The following is a 23,448-nucleotide window of genomic DNA, read 5'->3' on the forward strand; positions in this document are numbered from 1 at the left end:
TCCTTTTTTAGTGTAATGGCCCTTTCACAGTCCTCTGCTAGTTTCTGGAGGGTTAAATCTTGCTCAGATTCCAGCTTAGACAACACTCGTCTGCATATTTCTGCATTTTTCGTGGAAACTAACCCTTGAGCGAAGATTAGACATTTAAAATCTTCTACCGTTAGTTCTGCAAGCTTAAAATTATCGCAGTTTTTATTGACAACTGATGCGTATGTCAAATAATCTTGGTTGTCCATCTTTCTTAGATTCATGCACAGCCATCTTTTATGAAAAAGAGATATATTTGGATTAAATAATTCTTTTAGTAATTTTACAGCTTCCATGAACTCTAATTCCGCAGTTTTTTTAGGTAATATGTAATCTACGAATTTGCTGTGTTCTGATGTACCCAATTTTCTGAGTAAGAGGCTCACTTTCTGACTATTTGGCCAATTTTTACAGTCCAGTTGAAAAACATCCTCGTATCTTGTGTAGTATGCTTCAAAATTCTTCTCTTCCTCAGGCACATAATGAAATGTGTCCATGCTATTAAAAATAGTTGTATGGGAGAAATTAACACTATCGGCATTTTCTCGATTACTCTTTAGTAGTTCCAGTGTTTTAGCAAAACGTTCCTCTTGTCTTTCTTCATATTCCAATTGTAGTTTCTTATGCCTTTCTTCCTGCTCCAATTGCAGTTTTTTCGGCTTTAATTGCGCCATTTTCTGCTTTTCTTCTTGTTCCTGCTGCCATTTCAATAATCTGTCCTCTCTCTTTTCCTCGTGGTCAGCCTGTGCCTGTATTTGTGTTTGCAAAAGCTCGTTTTGTGTAGCTTGTCTGCGTTCATCCCACTCAGCCTGTGCTTGTAAAAATTGCATGAACATTTTTGATAAGTCTTCCATGTTTTTTTTTTTTTTTTTTAGTGTGTAGTTAAAAAAAATATTGTACCATGTACCATATACACCGGTTTGGGTTACAACAAAAAAGCAAATTGCTGTAGGCTCCTGTTTTCAATAATAATATCGCTGCTTGCAATAATATATTCTTTTTGCGAGTCACGCTGCAAAAAAAAATAAAACAGGTTTATCTGGAATCACGAAATGGAATTGACTTTCCGTTTTTAGGCACTTACTAATAGGTAACTCTTTCCACAAAATAAAAGTTTTTTTTTTTTTTTTAATCGAGTCACAATTGAATAAATGTATACAGTACATTTAGTTCTTTGAGTTTTTTTTTTGTTATCTAGTATTTTAGTAATTAAAATACCTCTTAAATTGAGATTACCTTTTTTTTCCGTGACGTTTTACTGTATTATCCGTTATTCAGTGACAACTTCAAGAAAAAAAATCCTTTCCTTGAATTTTAGTTTTAGCTGTGGTATTTCCTTTTAATACCGACGTCAACTAAAACATTAATTAAAAAGTCCTTTAGTTGTTGTTTTGTTTACAGAGAACAGTAATTAGAATCCACTGGTGAATTTTTTTCGTAGGTTACTTCCTTGCTTTTCGTAATACGGGTCTGACCTGTCGTTTTTGCGACAGAACAAAGTTCGCTTTTCGTTTGCGAGTTGGTCCTTTAGTAAGATTTGTCGTGTAGCGACAAACAAAAATTCACTTTTACATTCGTTTGCAAGTCGGATTCCCAGAAAACGGCGTAAATTGTCGCTTTTGCCACGTTAGAGTTTTTTTTTTTTTTCACTTGAGTTGAAACTTCTCTTTAGCGTAAAATCCGTTTGCTAATGGTCAACCTTTGCGTTGTACTTTTTTTTTTTTTTTTTAAATAGTTCTTCGTCAAACTGTTATATTTGACGCTTCATATCTCGCTGCCAACTGTTGTGGTTGCAAGGTTGCAAGGTTGAACAATAATTAGTAAGGAAATACAATGAAGACGCAAACAAGATAACGCAATAATAAGTGTATTAAAGAAAAGGTATATTTACAATATGTACAAATGACGGTGTCGAGTCAGAGAGTCTTGGTGGGAGGACATGTACGCTCTTCGGCGTCACTTCCGGTGGCATTTGAGTAAGACACACCAAGGCCAACCTAGGCTTGCCATTTATAGTGTTATGTTATTTGCATATGCAAATAAGTGGTTGTCACCACAACAGTAAATATGTAACTTCCATGCACTTTTATCCATTGCATTAGTTTTTAATGATGAATTAAACAGTGTTTTGTTTTAAAAAACTGAAAATGTAAAATACGATTTCTTTGTTTCACGTTTCCGAGCAATACTCCCCCCCCCAATATTTTTTTTTCCGTCTTTTTTACAATTTTATTCACCGGATTATAATCAAATAGACACTAATCTACCCAATTATATATATATAAAAAAAAAAAATGCAAAATCAATATTTAAATATTTGTGGGGATGCTCAGATGTGAGGAAAATCCAGCTCCCCAAAAAGGGGCAATCTGGATAGGAACAAACATAAAAATTGTCTCAGGCATAAAAGATTTCTCTTTCACTGACAGAGGACAGAAAAGGTGAAGTATAGCATCGGAATACTACACTGTGATCTTGGCCCGAAGTCCAGGTAGAGAAATAAAAAAAAGTATCTTAAACTGGAAAGTTTAACGAAATAATGTGTTACTTTGGCAAGAAATATAATTGAAAATAAAACCAAATTTATCCAAAATTTGTGAACAATTTATCAGCTTTAGCAAAAACCAAAAAAAAAAACAAAAAAAACATCCTTCCTTAAAAAAAAGTGTGACAATTTATCTCCCATAAAAATAAATTGGTTAACTGGCCTAAAATGCTAGAATGGTCTCGAAATGGTGAATTATTTTACATTAAATTTATGTGAAGCCAACCCCCAGTCTAAATTCTAAAATTGTTTTTTTCCTATCAAATCTTCAGGATGTTTACATATAATTTCCCTTAGCTCTATCATTAACCGAAAGTCAGAGTGACAACCTCCCCACCCTCTCATAATTGCACAAGGACCCTCTTAAAAACCACACATAATCATCTTTAGAAAAAAAAGGCGCTCAGAATTTATCTCCTATAGAAAGAAAAATGGTTAACTGCCCTAAAACGCTAGAATGGCTCAAAATGGGGAATGACTTTACATTAAATTCTAAAAAATACTTGCTTATCTTTCATTAACGTTCTTCAAGGTGTTCATGCATAATTGCCTACAAAGGTAAAATCACATATTTTGGAGAGGTGGTCAGATGGGGGTGAGCATGGGGGTTAACGGAAGCTATTAATGTACAATAATATATAAGAAATAGTGCAATATATATATTTTTAAACAGTCCTAGATTTCGATTTAAGTTATTTGTACATAAAATGCATTACAATTCAGCTTTAAGTTCTCTAGCTTCTTTTCTTTTAATAGATACATGGGATTTTTGAGGAATTGCAGCATATTTATCTTCATTTTCTGTAAATTATTTGGAAACCATTAATTTCTGGAGATTTTCAGTAGCATATTCTAATTCCTAGCAAAAAAATACACTTATACAGTAAATTTCATTCCTTAATCTTCTGTTTTAACAAAGATATAAATTTTTTACTGAAAAAGTAGTGTAAAAAATATGACAAAACACATAGTCTTTAAGAAGGAAAAATATCCAAACGTATGAGGCACAAAAATAGTCACAACTTCTTTAATTTTAATTGGATTTTAAAATTTTAAAAAGATTATTTCTTAGCTCATCAAGCTCTTTCTATATATATATATCAATATTGAAATATCTTAAGCCATTTCAATTTTTTCATGTGTATTGCTAATATCAGCAACGTTCAAATGGATACAAATCGCTTACACTTCACCAAAAACCAAAATTATAAAAGTGTCAGATTCTGCATAATAGTCAAATGAACTTTAACATTTATAATAAAGTTTTATTTAACCATAAATCATTGTATGCGTGTCAACAAGTGATGGAAAGATAAGTCAGTAAATGATTTACGAGATATTCATAGTTCTTGGAAATAGTTTCTTGAAAATAAATGTTATGTTTTAAGAACCAAGAATAGTTGTGAGGTCTTTATGTATATTTCTTAAATACAGTCTAATAGGACTTGAGTAAAAGAACTGTACCAAAAAGAGGAAAAGAGAAAAAACTTCCTCCGACTGAGGCAATCATGTTTTATTTAGAGAAAAATGTTTCTTTTTTAACAAAAGGAAATAAAATTTGTTATATTAGTTAGTTCCAGTAATGTGATAATTTTACTTCATAAATGTGTCTGATGTGACAAAAGGTTATTTTCTGGGGAAATTATCCAGTGACATTAAGAGGCTTTAGATGCATATCATGTGGCGTCAATGTTAGTGAGTTTATGTTAAGGAGTCAAAACAGTGCATTGTTCATTAGTGGTACTGCATCCTGAACTGAACTGAACGGAAATCTGACTCAACTGATTTGGATTTCACATGCAGTGTCTTTTATATGCGTCTGGGTGGCTCGCAACAAAGGCTGTTAGAAAAAGATTTTAGTTTTCTTTGAGTGTTGATTAGACAGAGAATGGACACCCTGTCACCTTGTATTGCCTTGTTCTATGTCCACGCGAAGAGGCACAGTTTTACTTTTTACTTCTACAGAATTTGTGTGAATGGATACAACAGATGTATGTGTAACTGAAATGTCCCTTAACAATCCATTTTTAATGTCTCTGGCATATCGCTATATTACCTTTCGATCCCACCCTCCTCAGTTTATTCTTGGAATGTGCCCATGAACCTGGATCACAGCATCATGATCACGTACGCTATCATCAAAATGATGAAGACCTTGATACGCTGCCCAGCCATCTGAAATTATTCACCTACCGGGACGATAACTCATTCTTTCACATGCGAGTGCTGTTAAATTTTTTATGAGGACTTAATTCTATTTCCATACCAGGTACATAACTATGTACTTTTTTTCAATATTTTCATTTTTTTTAATGTCTTCGTTAAACTAAACAAGTACAACTCATTTACCATTTACCTAAAAATGTTTATATTTATTTGATTTTAAATTAGCTAAACAGATTTCTCACTGATTTGGGTTTAAAGTAAATAAATAAATAAATAAAACCATCCACAATTGCAAATCTCAAAAAAGAAAAAAATATGGTATGTATTACAATCCACAGATGTATTAAAAAGAGATAAAAATTAAAAATATAATAAATAAAGGTTATCAAATGCAAGATAAGTTATTCTTCTACCTAGCTGAAAATTTTTTAAGTTTTACTCACTTTAAAATGTTTAATAGGTTCGAAAATCATACAGTGTTTATCGGTATATGTGAAAACAACAAATGGCAGCAAGCTGACTCTTAAACATGTGAACTTTGGAAAAATGTGTTAAAACTAAAAAATATACAAAATATTGTTAGAAATTCTCCTTTAAATCATACAAGAAACAAGAGTGAAGTGGCTAACTAAATCCAAGAAGACAATAATTTTATTCCTAAAATAGAAAAGAGAGGTTTAAAACCATTGACCAATCTCTAATTAAAAGATTTTGAGTTTCAATATATTCAGAAAATTACTTTAGTTCAGTTGATTTTGAAGATATCTTATTGAAGAACTTGATCTATATTCAATTTAGGTGCATGTTTTGTGATTCTTTCAGACTGAAAACTTTCTGTCTGAAATCAAAGCTCCTTTTTTGCACTCTCAAACAGAACTAAGTCAATTAAGACTGATGGAAAACAGAATTTTATTCAATTTAAAATCACAGACTCATGAGAAAGGAGACATGAATTGGCAATCACTGTTTAATCATATTTTGCCAGCCCATCTCAAATTCTTATTTTCAGGCATTGCATGCTTCCAAAAAACAAAATTCTTTTTTCACTCACTCTCTCCCCAAGTCATATGGTGCCACATATGCCCTCAACAATCCCACCATCTAGTTGAGGAAGTTGAACCAGACTGAACTTTTATTTTCTGTTATTTCCAGCTACTGTATAATAGGAAAAAGGGGTTCAAAACCATTGACCAATCTTTAGTTAAAAGACTGATGGGAATAAAATTTTATTCAGTTTGATCTTTTAAAATCACTGACTCGTGTGGTAGGGGAAGACAAGAATTGACAATCACTGTTTAATTATATTTTGCCGGCCCATTTCATATTCTCATTTTCATACATTGCATGTTTCCAAAAACCTAAACTCTTTCCACTCACTCTCTCCCTGAGTCACATTGACCAATACCTACATAAAAGACTTTGAATGAAAATATGTTCAGAAAATCACTTTAGTCCAGTTGATTTTCAGGATATCCTATTGAGGAACTTCATCTATATTCAATTTAGGTCCATGTTTTATGATCCTTTCATACAGAGCTTTCTGTCTGAAATCAATTTTTTTTTGTATTTTGAAAGAGAACTAAGTCGACCAAAACTGATGGAAGATAGAATTTTATTGAATTTGATCTTCATTTAAAATCACTGATTTGTGTCATAGGGGATAGAGGAACTGATAGTCACTGTTTAATCATATTTTCCCAGCCATTTCAAATTCTCTTTTTCATACATTGCATGCTTCCAAAGAACTAAACTCTTTTCCCACTCACTCTCTCCGAGTCATATAATACCATATACATCAGCAATCCCAACATTTAGAAATTTGAACCAGACTGAACTTTCATTTCTTGTTATTCCCAACTGCTGTTTTGTATAAGGAAATGTATTTTTAAATATAAATAATAAAAATATGTATGAATTTATTTTGATTTTTTTCCATATTAAAATCGAAACTCCTTATGCTTCCAAGGAATTACTCTTCTCAGTTTCATTTTCTCCCTGACCCAAATGATATCACATTCACCTCCATCAATTTTCACATTCAAGCAGTTGAAGCTAAACTGTTTCATTGAATGGTTTTAATTATTTTCGATTACTTTTTTATTAACAAGAATCATTAATGCTTTTCCCATTTTCTTTTCTGTTATTTACTTTGATTTTACAATAAAATTACTTCGTTTTTCAAAGATTAATTTGATATTAAAAGTTAATGTAAATAGAAAATAGATGGAGACACATGATCAGAAGATTCTGTCTTTTTTGATTTAGTTATCTATGTTTTTTTCAGAAAGTAATTTGTGGCTGGAACTTCCAAAAAACAAATGTGATTTTCAAGTTAAATCATTTTATTTATTGATTCTGATGGTTACAAGAATCTCGATTGAATTATGAGGAAAATTTGAATCCCCAACTATCATCCGGCTTGTAGTTTTTTATATTGAAACAAAGGTAAGTTTTTGTTTGTAATTGGAGAATGACATATTTTCATTTACATTCTTTGTTTTTAATGTAAGTAATATTCTGTCTTAATGACATCATGAAATAATAGTGGGAAAACTTTTTCTAAAAATATAATATCTGGGCTCCAATCTATGGTCCACCTTGCAAAACTTTCATGAAAAGCACTCATCTACCTGAAACCATTATTGTGGTTCTGTCTTTGTCATGGTACTGGAGTAGTTGGAGTTTCGTGATTACCACATGGGGTTTTGACTGTTCAAATCTTCCTTCATGCCCCATATTGTCTGAGTAGTTTCACAAAAGTAGACTTGAGGTAATGCAGCCTAGAAGACTGTTCAGTTCTTGTAGTTGGACTTACCAAACAAAGGAAAAATAGAAAACAGCCGGTCGACAACAATAACAAGATTTATTGAAACACGTTGGTGTTACAATAATATGCGTAAAAAAAAAAAACTTGGTAAAAAAATAAAGTTGAATACTGGAGATCTAGGGAGAATATGGCTGACTAGTGGAAAGTTTTTGATAGTCAAAAATGGCAGATATTGTGGCGTCGGAGTTGTTGGTAAGGGACTTGGTTCTCAGTCAACGGGAAACGAGTCAACTCGATTTCTTAATTCGGTGTCCCTCTTTTTATTGACCCGATTTTTGGCAGGTGCGCTTTCTGGTTGGTCAGCCAATCAAGACTGCTGACCAATGGTTTAACGCCATGACCATGGGGGAGGGACAAGAGAAAAAGCCACAACCATGGGGGGGGGGGAGACAAGAGGAAACGCCCCCTCCTCCAACTCGTATGTGATTGGTCATTTTAGAGCAGCCAATGGCTAGTGCCGTAATTAATTATCTGGGCTTCAATTTCTTTGACTGCTCCCAAGGTCTTGTATCAAACTTTGCACTTTATGCCCCAATCAGGCTGACTCAGCGCACCTGTCAATGTTCAACACTTTTGTGTTGTTTTTCATTTTATTAAAATCAAAGTGATTTTGTTTTGTTTCTGACAACTCCATGCGCCTTCTTACAGTTGTTTTGCTTTTTGGCCAAAGGTTTACAGGCCAACCCGGTCAGCAAAAGATTGACACTTTTGTCATTTTCATTTTGTTAATATCGAAATGATTTTGCTTTACTTCTGATAACTCCGTATATCTTCTTACAATTATTTTGCTTTGGCAAAAGGTTAGCAGGTCAACTCTGCTTTCAAAAGGTTAACACTTTTGTCATTTTCATTTAATTAAAAATCTAAATGATTTTGTTTTTCTTTTAATAACTCCAGTGTTGTTTATTTCAACGTATCTGTATTTGGTGACCTTTTCTTTTCTTCATTTTCACTGATTTTAACAATCTGTTATTTAATCAAATTCAAATGATTCAGTAAGTTGAAAATTAATAATATTCCCAATTAAATTAGTCCATCTTAACCTGCCTAATTAATTAAAAATCTGATAAATTTCACCAGTCAACTCATGACACTGAAAATGGTAGTGTCATAATATCAATAATTTCCTCCACTCTTTATCTATGCCTAAACCTAAATGTAGATTCCATGAACAAAGGTTCTTTCTTAGAACTGCACACCTATGGAACTCTTTTCTGTTTCTTTGCTTTCCAGTTGACTACAATATGGTCATCTTCAAGTCCAATGTGAACAAGTTCTTGATGAGTTATCCCTTTAAGTAATTCAATTTACCAAATTTCCACTATTAACGATTACTACGACGTTGTCCCATTAACTACCGTGCATTCATTAACCCTTATCCTCGGGTGGCCTCTGGACCTTGATAATTGGTGACTCCTTTGTAAAATAAAATTCACAAGAGTTATAGCTTCCTGCTACTTATTGTTTATATATTTAAAATTCAAAGTGAACGTTTTCTTCAAATCACAGAGGTAGATTGTTCTTAATCTGTCAACCCTAACAGTTTTTTTTGTTATAGTCATCTGTTGTGAGGATTAAACATTTAACGTTCATTTATTTTGTTATTAATAAAATAATTTAATGTCAGTAAATTTTATGATATGGAAATGAAAGTAAGATAGTCGCAGAAACAGCATAACATTTTTTCATTATTGTTTTTAAATTCGGTTTTTAAATTAGTTTTTAATTGAATTTTCATTTGTTTTTCCTTCAATTTTTTATTCATTTATTCGATCAGATTCTTCATTATTTCCATAAATTTTCATTTCTTTTAAAAATTAATGGATTTTTTCATTTTCATTCATCATCTTCCACTTTGTGTAATTTAATTTTTCATATCTTTTTCATTAATTTTTTTTAATATTTTTTATTCCTTCATTTTTTCAGTCATTTATTTTTCATCTTTCAATCATTTTTTTTCATGTTCTCATTAATGCTTTATAATTCATTTCCTCATTTAGTTGGTTTTATTAATTTTTCTTCAAGTTTTTTTCTTTTTTTAGTACTGGAATTTTTCATTTACTTTCATTTTTTCATTGCTTTTTTCATTTAATTTTTATATTCAAATTTTTCATTTGTTTTCTTTCGTTCATTTTCTTTCATTTTTCAATCATTTTTCTTCCATTAAGTTTTCATCATATTTCATTCATTTTCAATCAAACATTTTCCTTTATTTTTCATTCATTTCTCATTAATTTTTTCAATTGATTCATCATTCAGTTGTTTTAATTAATTTTTACTTCAATTTTCATTCACTTTCATTTTTTCATTCATTGAATTTAATTCATTTTCAGTCACTTTTGTCCTTATTTCTTTTCATTTATTATTAACCATTGGTTGTGTAAATCATTTTTAATTCATGTTTCTCTAGTTTTCCTTTATTTCTCATTTATTTTTCAATTTTTCATTTATATTTCATTTATTTCCGGAAGTAATGAAAATAATAATATTACTACTGTTAAGTGGTATATATTTTGGCAGAAGTCCTCAATCTCAATACAATAGAGTTGTAGTGTTTACACACACCATTACCCACTTTTTGTATATGATATTCTTTACACAAAATAAGTATTGCCATTGTCCCAGTCACGGAAATAACCATATAGTATTACTACAGTTAAGTAGTAGATTTTATGGCAAAAGTATTCAATCCAATGGAGAAGGTATATTTAAACTTCACATTTCACAGAGTCAAGGACTTTACACTTATACTTTATGAGATTGTATAAAAGAAAAAGTATCGGCACCATCTGGGAGTGTCAGAAACAACATAAGATATATGCTTTTGATTTTTCAATTAAAGTTTTCATTATTGTTTTTATCATTAATTATTTAATTCACTTTTCATTCGCTGTTATTTTTTTCTGCATTTTCATTTATTTTTCATGCAATTTTTCACTTATTTTTCATTCATTGTTCGGAAGTAATGAAAATAATATAATATTACTATTGTATATTATGGCAAACGTCGTCATTACAACAGACTTAGTGTGTTTGCACACAGTTTTGCATTTTTCCTTCAAGTTTTTTCCATTATTTTCTCCTGTCCCAGATAAAGAACTTTGTATTTATTTGTTCATAATGTTGTATACAAGAGAAAGTATTTGTGTTATCCCAAATACATGAAGATAATAATATAGTATTACTACAGCAAAGTAGTATATCTTATGGTAAAATTGTTTAACTCAATAGAGAAGATATATTTAAACTTCACGTTTCATGGGATAAAGACTTTACACTTATTTTTTATGACGTTGGATACAATAAAAATATTGGTGTTGTGAGGGAATTATAAAAGTAACACAATATTACCACTGTTAAGTGCCCAATTCAATAGATAGAGCAGGTATTTAAAAACCACATTAGGCAAGCTACAGAACATAGTCTTTTTTTAATAACATTATATACAAGAAAATGTATTTGCCATTGTCCAAAAACCATGATAATACAGTATTCATTCTGGTTATTGATATATATATTACGTTGACATCAAAATTAAGATTATAGTACATTTTCTAGTGATGCAACAAATCCAATATTTTTCGCAATTCTGATAAAATTACCAATACCATACTAAATTTCCGATTCCAATTCTTTATGAATCACTTAATATTTAACTATAATGTTGCTATTTTTCCTGATTATCATAAAAACACACGTTAACTGTGCAGATATTTTGTCAAATGTAAAAATACATTTGAGAAGGGTGATCTATAGATTTTAGTTTTACTCAATATCTAGTTTTAATCAAGAAATATTTATTACTACTAGCATGAGTTTTTCATTCAGTTTTGTCTTTAGTTTTTTTCATTCTGTATTCAATCAAATTTTTCATTTTCTCCATTCATTTCAAAATTATTTATTTTCCTTTATTACTTTTTACTTTATTTTCTCCTTAAATTGTTTCATTCATTATTTCATAAAAATTTTTCTTTTATTTTTTCATAAATTTTTTATTCATTTTATTCAGTCATTTATTTTTCATTTTTAAATCATTTTTATTAATGTTTTCATTCATATTTTTTAAATTAATTTCATCATTCAGTTGTCATTCATTTTCTTTGTTCAAATTCTTTCTTTTATTTTCTCCTTTAAGAATCTCTTAATCTTTTACTATAATGTTGCTATTTTTCCTAATTATCATAAAAACATGTTAAATATGCAGATATTTTCTCAAACAAATATACACTTGAGGAGGGTAATCTATATATTTTAGTTTTACTCAATATCTAGTTTTAATCAAGAAATATTTATTACTAGTGGGGATTGCCTGGTTGTAAAATATGATTAAATAAAAAAAATGTGTCATCTGATTGTATTATGAAAAGAAAAAATGCCGCATTGTGGAAAAGATAGGAGAGAGAAAAAAGTAAAAAATTCTGAATGCTGGATATGAACTTGAAAAAATTAAGTAAATATGCAAACACATTATTAATCAGACATGATGGCACTGATGTTATAATGTGCAAATTTAGCTTTTTAAAATAAAACAATGAATAGAGCATTCACACATTATTCCCCTTACCCGGTGTAACGTACAATATTCCCCTGTAAAAATTCTTTTTATCTATAAGAAAGAAACGACTATTACTAAGATTAGATTTTCTTGATTTTCAATACTTATTGCATGAATTTCTGTACAAAACCTATCAAAGAACACTGACAGACATAAATTACCTTTGTGTGAAATTAGCAAAAGGTAGGCTCAGCCATTTCAGAACCTATAAGGAAAGAACTTACATACACAAAGTGACTTTTATATAAGAGTAGAAATTTTATCATTACTAGCAGCAATGGAAGATTTTGCATTAAACAAAATCAAATAAAAAAGACAAGAGTCGATTTTGGCATTGGAAAATAGGCACAAATTCTTCTGATTTTGATACTGATTCTGTTATCCTAAAAGTTCAAATTTTTGCAGTTCCCAGTTCCAATTCCAATTAATCATCCCAACATTAATGCATTTGTTAACTGATATATATATATATATATATATATATATATATATATATATATATATATATTGGAATATCCTGTTGATGTCTACATATAAGGTTCCAACAACTTATTGTTTAACTTCACTTTTGCTTAATCCTCAAATGGCATCAAAGTCCTGCAAGCGACTTACAAACAAGTTCACACATAGTACAAGTGTGCGAATTCAGTGATGCAGTCAATGGTATGGCTGATGACCATTTAACTCTTTCCCTATTTTCATGCAGATAACCCAAACTGTCAGAATGAAAACAGCAAAGACTCTCAAAACAAAGTGATTCCATGTCTTTGCTATCCAAGACCTTATTCTGAAGACTGCTGTGTGCGATACCAATTCAAGAAAACTATTCCTTTAACTTGTCTTTGTATCTCAGCAATGGTCACTCCACATTCCTTTTCCCTCCATCCAACTGCTGACTGTACATTAGGATTTTTGGTATCCTGTCAGACATTCTCGGCATATGACCAGTCCACTACAGTTGGCACTGAATAAGGAATGACTACTCCAGAGATATTGCAATTTGTGAAAAGGTCAACAGTGGATACTTTGTCTCAAAGGGTAATGCCACAAATTGAGCATAGACCACTTTTATTAAATACATCCAATTGGTGAATATGATGCCTGTTTGCAGTCCAAAACTCAGAGCCTTACATGAGGATAGAAATATCAACAGCTCGGTATGCCATGATTTTTGTATCCAGTCGAATAACTTGTTCATTCCATAAACATTGATGAAGCTTTCGAAAGGTGCAAGTAGCCTTAGCAATCCTATTAACAAATTCATGATCAAAGGACCTATTGTGATTAAGTTTAGAGCCCAGATAAGGAAAAAACTTGATATAGTTTAGTGTTTTACCATCCACCTTCAATTGTCTTTCGAAAAATTTATGTTCTGGTGCATTCTGTCTTACTTCAGCTTGATTTGGAATTGGGCAGGATTGGTGCACAACTTTTGTCTTTTTAATGCTGATTGTAAGCTCAAATGCTTTACATACTACCGCAAAGTGACCAAGGAGGAACTATACAGCTTCAAATAATGTTGCTATGAAAGCAGCATCGTGAGCAAAGAGTAAATCACAAATTATTTCAGTACAAACACGAGTCCTAGCTTTGAAATGCTGCTGGTTGAATAGCCCATCAGATGACTAGAATTGAAACTTGACGCCAGTGTCAATATAACTAAATGCATATCTCAACTTGAGGGGAAAAATGGAGCAAAGAGCACAGGTGCCATTACACATCCTTGTTTGGTCCCATTTGTAACATCAAAAGCATCATGCCATTAGACACAACAGTAGTCTTCCTTCCATCATGAAACAAGATGATTACATTGAGCAAATTTCCCAGTATGCCAAGCTTCTGTAAAACCTTCTAAAAAGCATCATGGTTCACAGTGTCAAAGACTTTTGTTAGGTCGACAAACACCATGTAAAGTTCCTGATTTTTTTCTCAAACTATCTCAGCAACTTAACGAAGTGAAAATATCATACCAATGGTGCCACGACCTGAGCAAAAACCGCCCTGTGACTCAGTGTAGATTTTATTCACAAGATGCGTAATAATTCTGTTTAGGATGAGTCTAGCCGGGATTTTTCCAGCAAAGCAAAGGAGTGATATCCCCTGATGATTGTCACAAACATTCCTTACTCCTTTATTCTTGTAGGTGTTTGATACATGCATCTTTTTAGTCTTGTAGGACATGCCCTGCCTTCCATATCTTCACAAAAAGAGTATGGAGTTTTTTAACCAGTGCATGTCCACCATACTTGTACACCTCAGGTGGGATAGGGTCCTTAGGCGATTGGGATTTACCAGAAGTGATCTGTTTAATGGATTTGGAGACCTCTTGCTAAGCTGGCTAAAGTGATAGTCCAGGAATTTTTGGATTTTGAGAAAAAGACGAGATTATATCATTGTCTGTGACCGATGATGTATTTAGAACAGTTTCAAAGTGTTTTTTCCATCTTTTCAGTATATCTGCTTTATCCGTAAGAAGTTCCCCATCAGTTGTGCTTAAAGGAGACACATCACTTTTTTGAGGACCAAATATTTCCTTGAGACCATCATAGAAAGCCTTGGTGTTTTTACTGTTCGACACTTCTTGAAGCTTGATGACCTTTGCATACCACCAGCATTCCTTTATGTATCTGAAAGCCTGCTGAACCTCACCTTTGCATTTCTTGTAAGACATCTGCTTAACAGGTTTCCTGTCTTCTATCCAAACTTTGTGTGAAAAGTGCATTTGATTGATTAGCTTTTGGACCTCTGCATTGTTTTTGTCAAACCAGTCCTGATGTTTTCGATGAGGTATTCCAAGAACTTCAACTGCAATAGAGTGAGTTGCACTCTGCAAAGCCTTTCAAGAGGATTCAAGTGACATTGCAAGCATCAAAGGTCGTCTGAAGCATATCCGAGAGTTCAGTTTTCTTTTTAGCTTTCAGAATAAGGTCTTGATTCATTTAGGAACTGTAGAGCTTGTAACTCTTCACTAGTGTATGTGCAGTGAAAGTCTATTTCAAAGAAGGGCGTGATCTGAGAGGTAACAAGATGTGTGAAAATATTGTGTGATGTTGAAGTCATATATGCCCCTTCATTTTGTTATGACAAAGTCGATCAGATGCCAGTCTCTGGACCTAGGGTGCATCCATGTAGATTTACAGAGGTTTGGTTGTTTGAACAAAGTATTGGTAACACAAAGGCCAAACTCCCTACAAATAGTGAGAAGTTTTACACGATTTGCATTCACCTCGCCCACATCATGACTACCAAAAACACTATTCCAAGATTGATTATAACGACCAACATGAGCATTGAAGTTGCCAGCAAGAATAAGTTTATCCCTGTTGCAAACTTTTGTAATGACATCACAAAGGAGATCATAAAATTTTTCTTTCTCTTGTTTTTAGCTAGCCAAAGTTGGTGCATAGCAACTGATAATTGTTAACCAGGTGTTATTTTCCAACTCAAGAGAAAGTCTAATGATCTGATAGGAAATACCCATTTGTGGAACACTGTTCCGCTGGCTTGATTCCCAGTCGAATATAACATGGTAGCCTTTAAATCCAATGTAAACAGGTTCTTGTTGAGCTGTCCCCATAAATAATCAAATTTTACCCAATTTACACCATTAACGATTACTAAACTACCACATTACATTATTATCCTCGAGTGACCTTTGGGCTTTGATAAGTGGTGACTCCCAAATAAAACAAAATGACTTAAGCTAATGTAAGCAAGCAATATAAAGGTTTACCTGGTTAATTATGTATTTTTGGAAACATTCAGACTGATGAATGAAATGTGCTAATTATAACTGTTTTTGAAAATTATAAAATATGTGTGAATTTAAAATATCTCCAAAAAGTAGTTATTTAATATTACCTAAAAATTATTATCACATTTTTATGTTATAATTAAAGATTTTTAGTTTAATATCTGAAAAGAGAATATTCATTTTGTAAACGGGCCGGTTTGGCATAAAAATATACTCAATAGATTTTAAATTTCACCAATAACAAATTTGTAGATATTTTAATAAGAATCAACAGGATCCAATTTTTGGCATGAAATGTATATTTGAATATTTATTTTATATTTGCAGCATCTGCATGAACGAAAAGGAATTTACCATTGGATTTGACTGGATCTTCATTCTATTGATTAGTTAAGATTTGGAAAAATATTTGCAAATTTCTTTTAAGTCTTATGAAGCACTTTTAGCTTTTGATAAAATCAAATTTGGTAAAAAATATCAAAAAATGTCCTTGTCACATGTTTGTTTTTCTAGTTATTTTTTAAATATAACATTAGTTTAAATGTAAAAAATTCACAGACACTTTAAAAGTGCAAAGAATTAGACATCTAAAATGTGAAAAGTGAAGTCCTATTCAACATTTTAAAAGAATTAAAACATCTTGATATTTAGTAAAAACTGCAATCAGAGCTAAAGTAGAGCTGGTAACATTTGAAAAAGACTATTAAAAAACTTGTCATATCTGTGTTTTATACTAAAAATATTGTACATTTCAAATTAAAATGAGAACTTGAAATCCTATATCATTGTGAAAAAATGATAGATGTGGTTTACCTTTTACTGACAAGATATTTTTTCTACATTCAAAAACATATGTGAGACAAACCAAATCCGTGTGAAGTATTTGAATCCCCTCTATGCAAAAGTCAATTTGTTACATTATTTGGAACCAGATATGGGAGATAAATTACATTCTGATGAAATATCTGGTTCTTCTTTTACATTGAAGTCAAATTTGTTGCAGCATATGCAAACACGCATGAAACAGAAACCGCATTCTTGTGAAATATGTGGTTCTTGTTTTGCAGTGAAGTCAAGTTTGCTGCGTCATATGCGAAGACATACAGGAGAGAAACTACATTCTTGTGAAGTATGTGGTTCTTCTTTTACAGAGAAGTCAAATTTGGTGAATCATATTCGAATACATACGGGAGAAAAGCCACATTCATGTGAAGTATGTGGATTGTCTTTTGCCGTGAAGTCAAATTTGGTGAATCATATTCGAATACATACTGGAGAGAAACCACATTCTTGTGAAGTATGTGGTTCTTCTTTTAACAATAAGTCAGCTTTATCACAGCATATGCGAATACATACAAGAGAAAAACCATATTCTTGTGAAATATGTTTTTATTCTTTTACACAGAAGTCAGCTTTATCGCAGCATATGCGGAAACATACAGGAGAGAAACCAAATTCTTGTGAAGTTTGTGGTTCTTCTTTTGCAAGGAAATCATGTCTGAAGAATCATATGCTAACACACACAGGAGACAAACCACATTCTTGTGAAATATGTGGTTCTTCTTTTGCACGGAAGTCATATTTGGTGATTCATCTGCGAACACATATGGGAGACAAACCACATTCTTGTAAAGTATGTGGTTGTTCTTTTACACTGAAATATACATTGACACAGCATATGCGAACACATACAGGAGAGAAACCACATTCTTGTAAAGTTTGTGGCTTATCTTTTACAATGAAATCAAATTTGTCACAACATATGCGAAGACATACAGGAGACAAACCACATTCCTGTGAAATATGTGGTTCTTCTTTTACACAGAAAATAACTTTGTCGCAGCATATGCTAACACATACTGGAGAGAAACCACATTCTTGTGAAGTATGTGGTTCTTCTTTTACACGGAAGTCATATTTGGTAATTCATCTGCGAACACATACAGGAGAGAAACCATATTCCTGTGAAGTGTGTGGTTCTTCGTTTACACAGAAGTCAAATTTGTTACAACATATGCAAAAACATTGAATGCCTACTAGATACTATCCTCGAGTGTCTAAGATCTATGTACAGAAGTTTGTCAGAACAACCTGACATGAGGATCCTTTTTCCATAGAAGTAAACCCTGACCAAATATTCCAAATCACATAGTATTCGTTGCCCAAATTAGATCTCCCCACTATGGCTAACCGTAATTAGCTTTTATCAGGAATGGTGCACCTTCTCCAAGTGATGTTACCTCAAGTAATAGCATGAAACTGGATACTCCACCAGACTAGATAAATTCTTGTCCTGGTATCCAGTAAGACCAAGAAACCAAAATGAAAGATATAATACAATATATGAAAATGGTTAATTGGGGAGAGGAAAATTATGTTCTCAACTTCTTTACTAACTCATTGTTTGAGAAATAAAGAACTTAAAGGAACATTCAAATATCTATGTATCTTTTATAGAGTTCAAGTGTTAGCCCCAGGTTGTGGGCTCCTTAATCTCTGAGAACTTCAACTGAAGTAAAATAAAACAAAAAAGAGCGAAACCAAATTCTTGTTAAGTATGCAGTTTTTGTTTTGCATGGAAGACAATTTTGTTGAGTTATATGCAAATACATAAGATACAAATAATGTCTTAACTGAGTTGAGTGGGAGAAGAAAAATACCAAAGTCTTATTTATGACATGAAAAGAAACTAGAATTTTTAAATCTCTATTCAGTAGTAGAGGAGTAATCAGACACCTAAAAAAAAAGAATTGCAAAACCTACTTGATGTATATACCCTTGGAACTAAGTTCAAGAGTAGTCAAAAATTTTGCACTCAAATAAACGGTCAGAATCTTTAAAAGATATCTCCGTTGGTGTGACTTAAATAGTAAGTGAATGTCTGGCATCTGATAGAATGCCCAATCCCCAGCATAAGCGAAATGAGAAAATTAAAATGGAAGGAGACAAACTCAACTCATAATTATTATGGTAGTTGCTTTACCAGACTGTTGAGGGGATATGAGGACACCAGCATAGCTATTAAAAGGTGATACCACTTTCATACTCAAATCGAGTGAGACAAGCTATTCACTGGCCTGGTTGCAAACAGCCTCTATGAACGCCTCTGTTCTGAGGCATTCTTGTAAGAAAAGAAGAAGGAAGAGGAAGTGTTTAGACACGAAGGACTAGATTTTTATTTATAAGACTATCCTCCAAGACTCTAGGAAGGAATTTACTTGTTCCCTGATTTATATAAGATTTATCACATAATGAAGAAAAGCATGACTTTACACATAAAGATGTGGAACATAAAGATGTGGAAGACAACCATGACATTGAATTATATTAATGGGAGAATAACAATTCCTGACATGAACATCTGAAGAGGAATTTTCTATGAAAATAGTCCATCTCCTCTGCTCTTTTGCCTGGCGATATATCCGCTAACTGATCTATTTAATAAAAGTCAGTATATCTACAAACTTAGCCAAGGAAAGCAATAAGACTTGAACAAAAAAGTCAACAACCTACTTTTCATGGATGATCTCAAGTTGTATGCCAGTTCAGACATTAACTCAAGTCAACTCTTACAGATTGTATGTATCTTATAAGATATCGAAAGAAATTTGGTATGGAAAAATGCCAAGTGCTCACTCAGAGGTAATAAGTTTGTTCAAATGGAAAACACAGACTGATGAATGTACTGACATGAAAGTAGAAGAACAAAAACAGTTCAAATACCTTTGCATAAAAGAAAATGAAGTACAAGAAGACAAAGTTGTAGCGAAGTAAAGATATCAGATGTAAAACAGAAACTTTGATCCTTAAAAGGGTCATTAGATATAAATTTGTACCATAACAAAATCAAGCGTTATTTCCAAGAGGAAACCTCATGATCTCTTCAAACTTACTGAATTAAAATGAGAAAAACCTCTTATGCCAACACACACGGGAAATAAGACATACTCCTATGACAACTGTAACTATTTGTTTTTAGAGAAGTCGATACATTCTAAAACACACTAACCAACTAACCATACCAGTCATATTATACAGGTCTGAAAGGATACTAACAGATTAGACACTAAAACAAGAAACATTTTAACACTTTACAGAATAACATACAGAAACTAGTGTCTTCCGGAATTGTATTTGGCCAGATAATATAGGAGGAAGTATGGGTGTCATTCTTTATAAATTTGTTTTTCTTGCTTCATATGGAAAGCAAATTTGTTTCATTATATGTGAACACATAGTGCAGACACCACATTCTTATCTTCTTTTACACAGGAGTCATATTTGTTGCACCATATGCGAATACACATGCAGCAAATTGTTACAGAAAAGTAAACCTGATTATTATGTTTATTATTTTAATATTAGAAATACATTTATCAAATGAAAAAGAAATCAAAGACACATTTTTGTTTCTGCATTGTTGGTAAATTTACATATTGATTTTGTTTCATTTCAATCATTTATTTTAATAAAACTAAATATTTAAGTAAAAACATATTTTTGTAAAATGTACATTCAATCATTCAAATAAGAAAATTGGTAGGAAAATAAGTTGCATATTATTAACATTGTATTCAAAATAAATAGTTTTTGTTCCTTACAAGTTTAAAATTAAAAATTATATGTATTAACTTTTTAGAGAAAACAAATATAAGTTGTTTTTATTTTATAATAAAATGTCTTATTCTTTAATGCAGTTGATTAGAAAATATTTGTTTAGATTCGAAATAATGCAGTATTTGACTTATAAACTTGAGATACCTAATTTACAATTTATCTTAAATTATTACTATATACAAGTCTTTATTTGTTTACAAAAATTACTTGACTGTCTAACACAGAACATTTTTCCATGATTACAAATTTTAGTAGAATGTACTTTTATTTAAATAAACACATCTTATTCATTTGTAGAGTATGGACCTTTTTTGTTTGAGATCAATTTTTTAAGACAAAGAGCAAAATAAATATGCTCTTTTAAACATGTTTGTAAAACACTGTTATTGAATGTCGAGTTTTTCAGTTTGGTGAAAACAAAAAGACATAACATGGATACATTTCAAATGTAAGGAAAATATTAAAATTCATTTGAGGCTTTTCTAGACACCAGGCAGAGTTTCAAGATGATGATATAACTAAATTGACACATTAAGAAAAGCATATTAAATGTGTATAAATAATTTAAATGTTTTGTGAATGCAAGTAAATAAATTGTTCTTAATTGTTACACGTTCGACATTGACTTTTTATTAATTTTTTTTTTAATTCACATTCCATATAAAGAAAATATTATAGACATTCACACAGAGACTCGATCATGAATGATCTAATAAATTTCTATAGGTTATATTGGATTATTGTTACAAAGTTGATTAGAGATACTCCACATTCCATCAAGTACCATCATGCTTTTATGACTGCAGTAGATAAGATAAGGCGCCGCTGATGATTTTCATATTCACTAAAAATGTCTTTCGTTGATGGCAATCTGTTAAACATGCATAGAGTAAATACTGTTTGGAAAAGAAATATCATCATGATGATTTATATCTTTTCCTTCAATTTTGGGACCGAACATAATTGTCCACATCAATTCCTGTCACCAGAAAAGCATTAGGTTAAGACAAAAATTTGCCTATCCACATGGTAGCCAGCATTATCGCACTAAATCAAAGTGAACTTAGAAAAGAATTTAAAATGCGTTGAGGTAAGGTATCAACAGATGGAACCCCTTGTAACAACTGAGCTTCCAACAAAATTATATACTCTAGTTTCTGATTTCTTTGAATTGAAGGGCAAAAGTTATGTTGTAGTTGTCGGTAGATACGCAAAGATTACCATGGTTTTGTTTTTTGAAAAACACAGAGTATTGGTCATCATAATACAAGCCAAGGAAGTCAATATACCTCAAAACACAAAATTCGCAAACGATTCGGGATTTCAGCATGCCGCAAAGAGCTGTCATTACTCCCAAACAAACAGAGAAACAGAAGTGTGATGAAAATAATGAAAACGTGACTTACACAAGTGACAGCGCCTCTGTCTATCATGTTGGCTGACGGAAGAAAGAAAGAAAAAAGAAAAACTTTCATTTATAGACGGTTTATTGATATACATATGCCATTATTTTGCATATGAGGACAATGACTACTGTGAAAAAAAATGAAGCGGAAAGCACAGGGCAGTCTTCTGTTTAGACAGCTGAGAGACAGACAGTAAGAATATTTGGTGACGATTGCAGTTGAAATTAGGGATTTGCAAGAAGGAGTTTGGACGATTATTATTATTATTATTATTATTATTATTATTATTATTATTATCTGTATATTAATACGATAGTGTGTGTTATTTTGTGTCACACTTACATCTTTTTTCTTCTGAGTGCCTGGTTTTGACACCCCTAACACAAAACTGCGAATAAAATATAAAAAACTCGTAATTTCTCCTTTAAAAGTGGGTTGTTTATTTTCTTTATGGGTTATACTTCCAAAATAAATTATTAAAGTTGTTTTAAAAGTAATAGAAATATTTTTTTAAAAACAGTAATGAAATTAATTGAATTTTACGAGCTCTGTATTTTTCAATTTTTAAACTTTAAAAATCTATCAAAATTTTTCTATTCATTCAATTTTTACGATATTTTCAGGGTCAATGTGAAATTTTATGCTCTTTCCAATAAACCGAATATAATATTTTAGATAAACGTTTTTTTTAATTCACCCCCCCATTTTCAAGTGTCTATTAAAAAGTAAATAATTAATTTACTCACCAAAGTTTTATGTATCACAAATTGAAGATAAAGATGAATAAATAATATATTCAAATTTAAAACAAAAAAAGTAGTGTTTTTTTTAGAAATTTACCTGTAAAGTCCGAAGTTTAAAATCTTTTTTTTAAAAAAAACACGTTGTTTGTTTTTTCTTTTGTTTTTTTTTTAATGAAACCTTGGTCCTTGCTCCTTTAATTGAAAAAAAAATTAGGGCTTGAATTACATTTTTCGAGTAGTTATAAGCTTGGAAAGACAGGGGGTCGAATTAATTCACGCCTCCCATTTTGAAATGTCTATTAAAAAGTAAATAATTAATTTACTCACCAAAGTTTTATATATAACAAATTGAAGATAAAAGATCAATAAATAATATATGTTGCGAGTTTGTCTCTGATGTATCGTTATTTTCATGGAAAGTGTTCGACTGAGCTTCAATCTATGGTCCCCCCTCGCCAAACTTTCACAAGAAACACTCGTCTAGCTGTAAACACTATCAATAATTCCCCCCACTCTTTATCTGTGCCTAAACCTAAACGTAGATTCCATGAACAAAGCTTCTTTCTTAGAACTGCACGCCTGTGGAATTGTCTTCCGTTTTCCTGCTTTCCGGCTGACTACAATATGGTTGTCTTCAAGTCTAATGTAAATAAGTTTTTGATGAGCCGTTCCATATAAGTTATCAAATTTACCAAATTTTCATTACTAATGATTACTATATTGTCCAATTTCTACTGTACACTCTTTAACCCTTATCCTTGAGTGGCCTCTTGGCCTTGATAATGTGGTGATGCCTATGTAAAAAAAA

General features: G+C 31.5%; 1 long non-coding RNA gene across 1 annotated transcript in view; it reads left to right on the forward strand.

Moving 5' to 3' along the window:
- LOC145287710 (uncharacterized) overlaps nt 1–21,101 on the forward strand; it is a 31,004-nt gene extending 9,903 nt beyond the window's left edge. Inside the window, exons 2-3 of the long non-coding RNA XR_013869176.1 lie at nt 7,023–7,183; nt 16,202–21,101. This is a non-coding gene — a long non-coding RNA (uncharacterized LOC145287710). The remainder of the gene's footprint in view (nt 1–7,022; nt 7,184–16,201) is intronic.
- The last annotated feature ends 2,347 nt before the right edge of the window (nt 21,102–23,448 follow it).

This window comes from Euprymna scolopes, chromosome 11 (genome assembly GCF_053919585.1).
Source record: "Euprymna scolopes isolate OS-2025 chromosome 11, ASM5391958v1, whole genome shotgun sequence".
NCBI lineage: Eukaryota > Metazoa > Mollusca > Cephalopoda > Sepiida > Sepiolidae > Euprymna > Euprymna scolopes.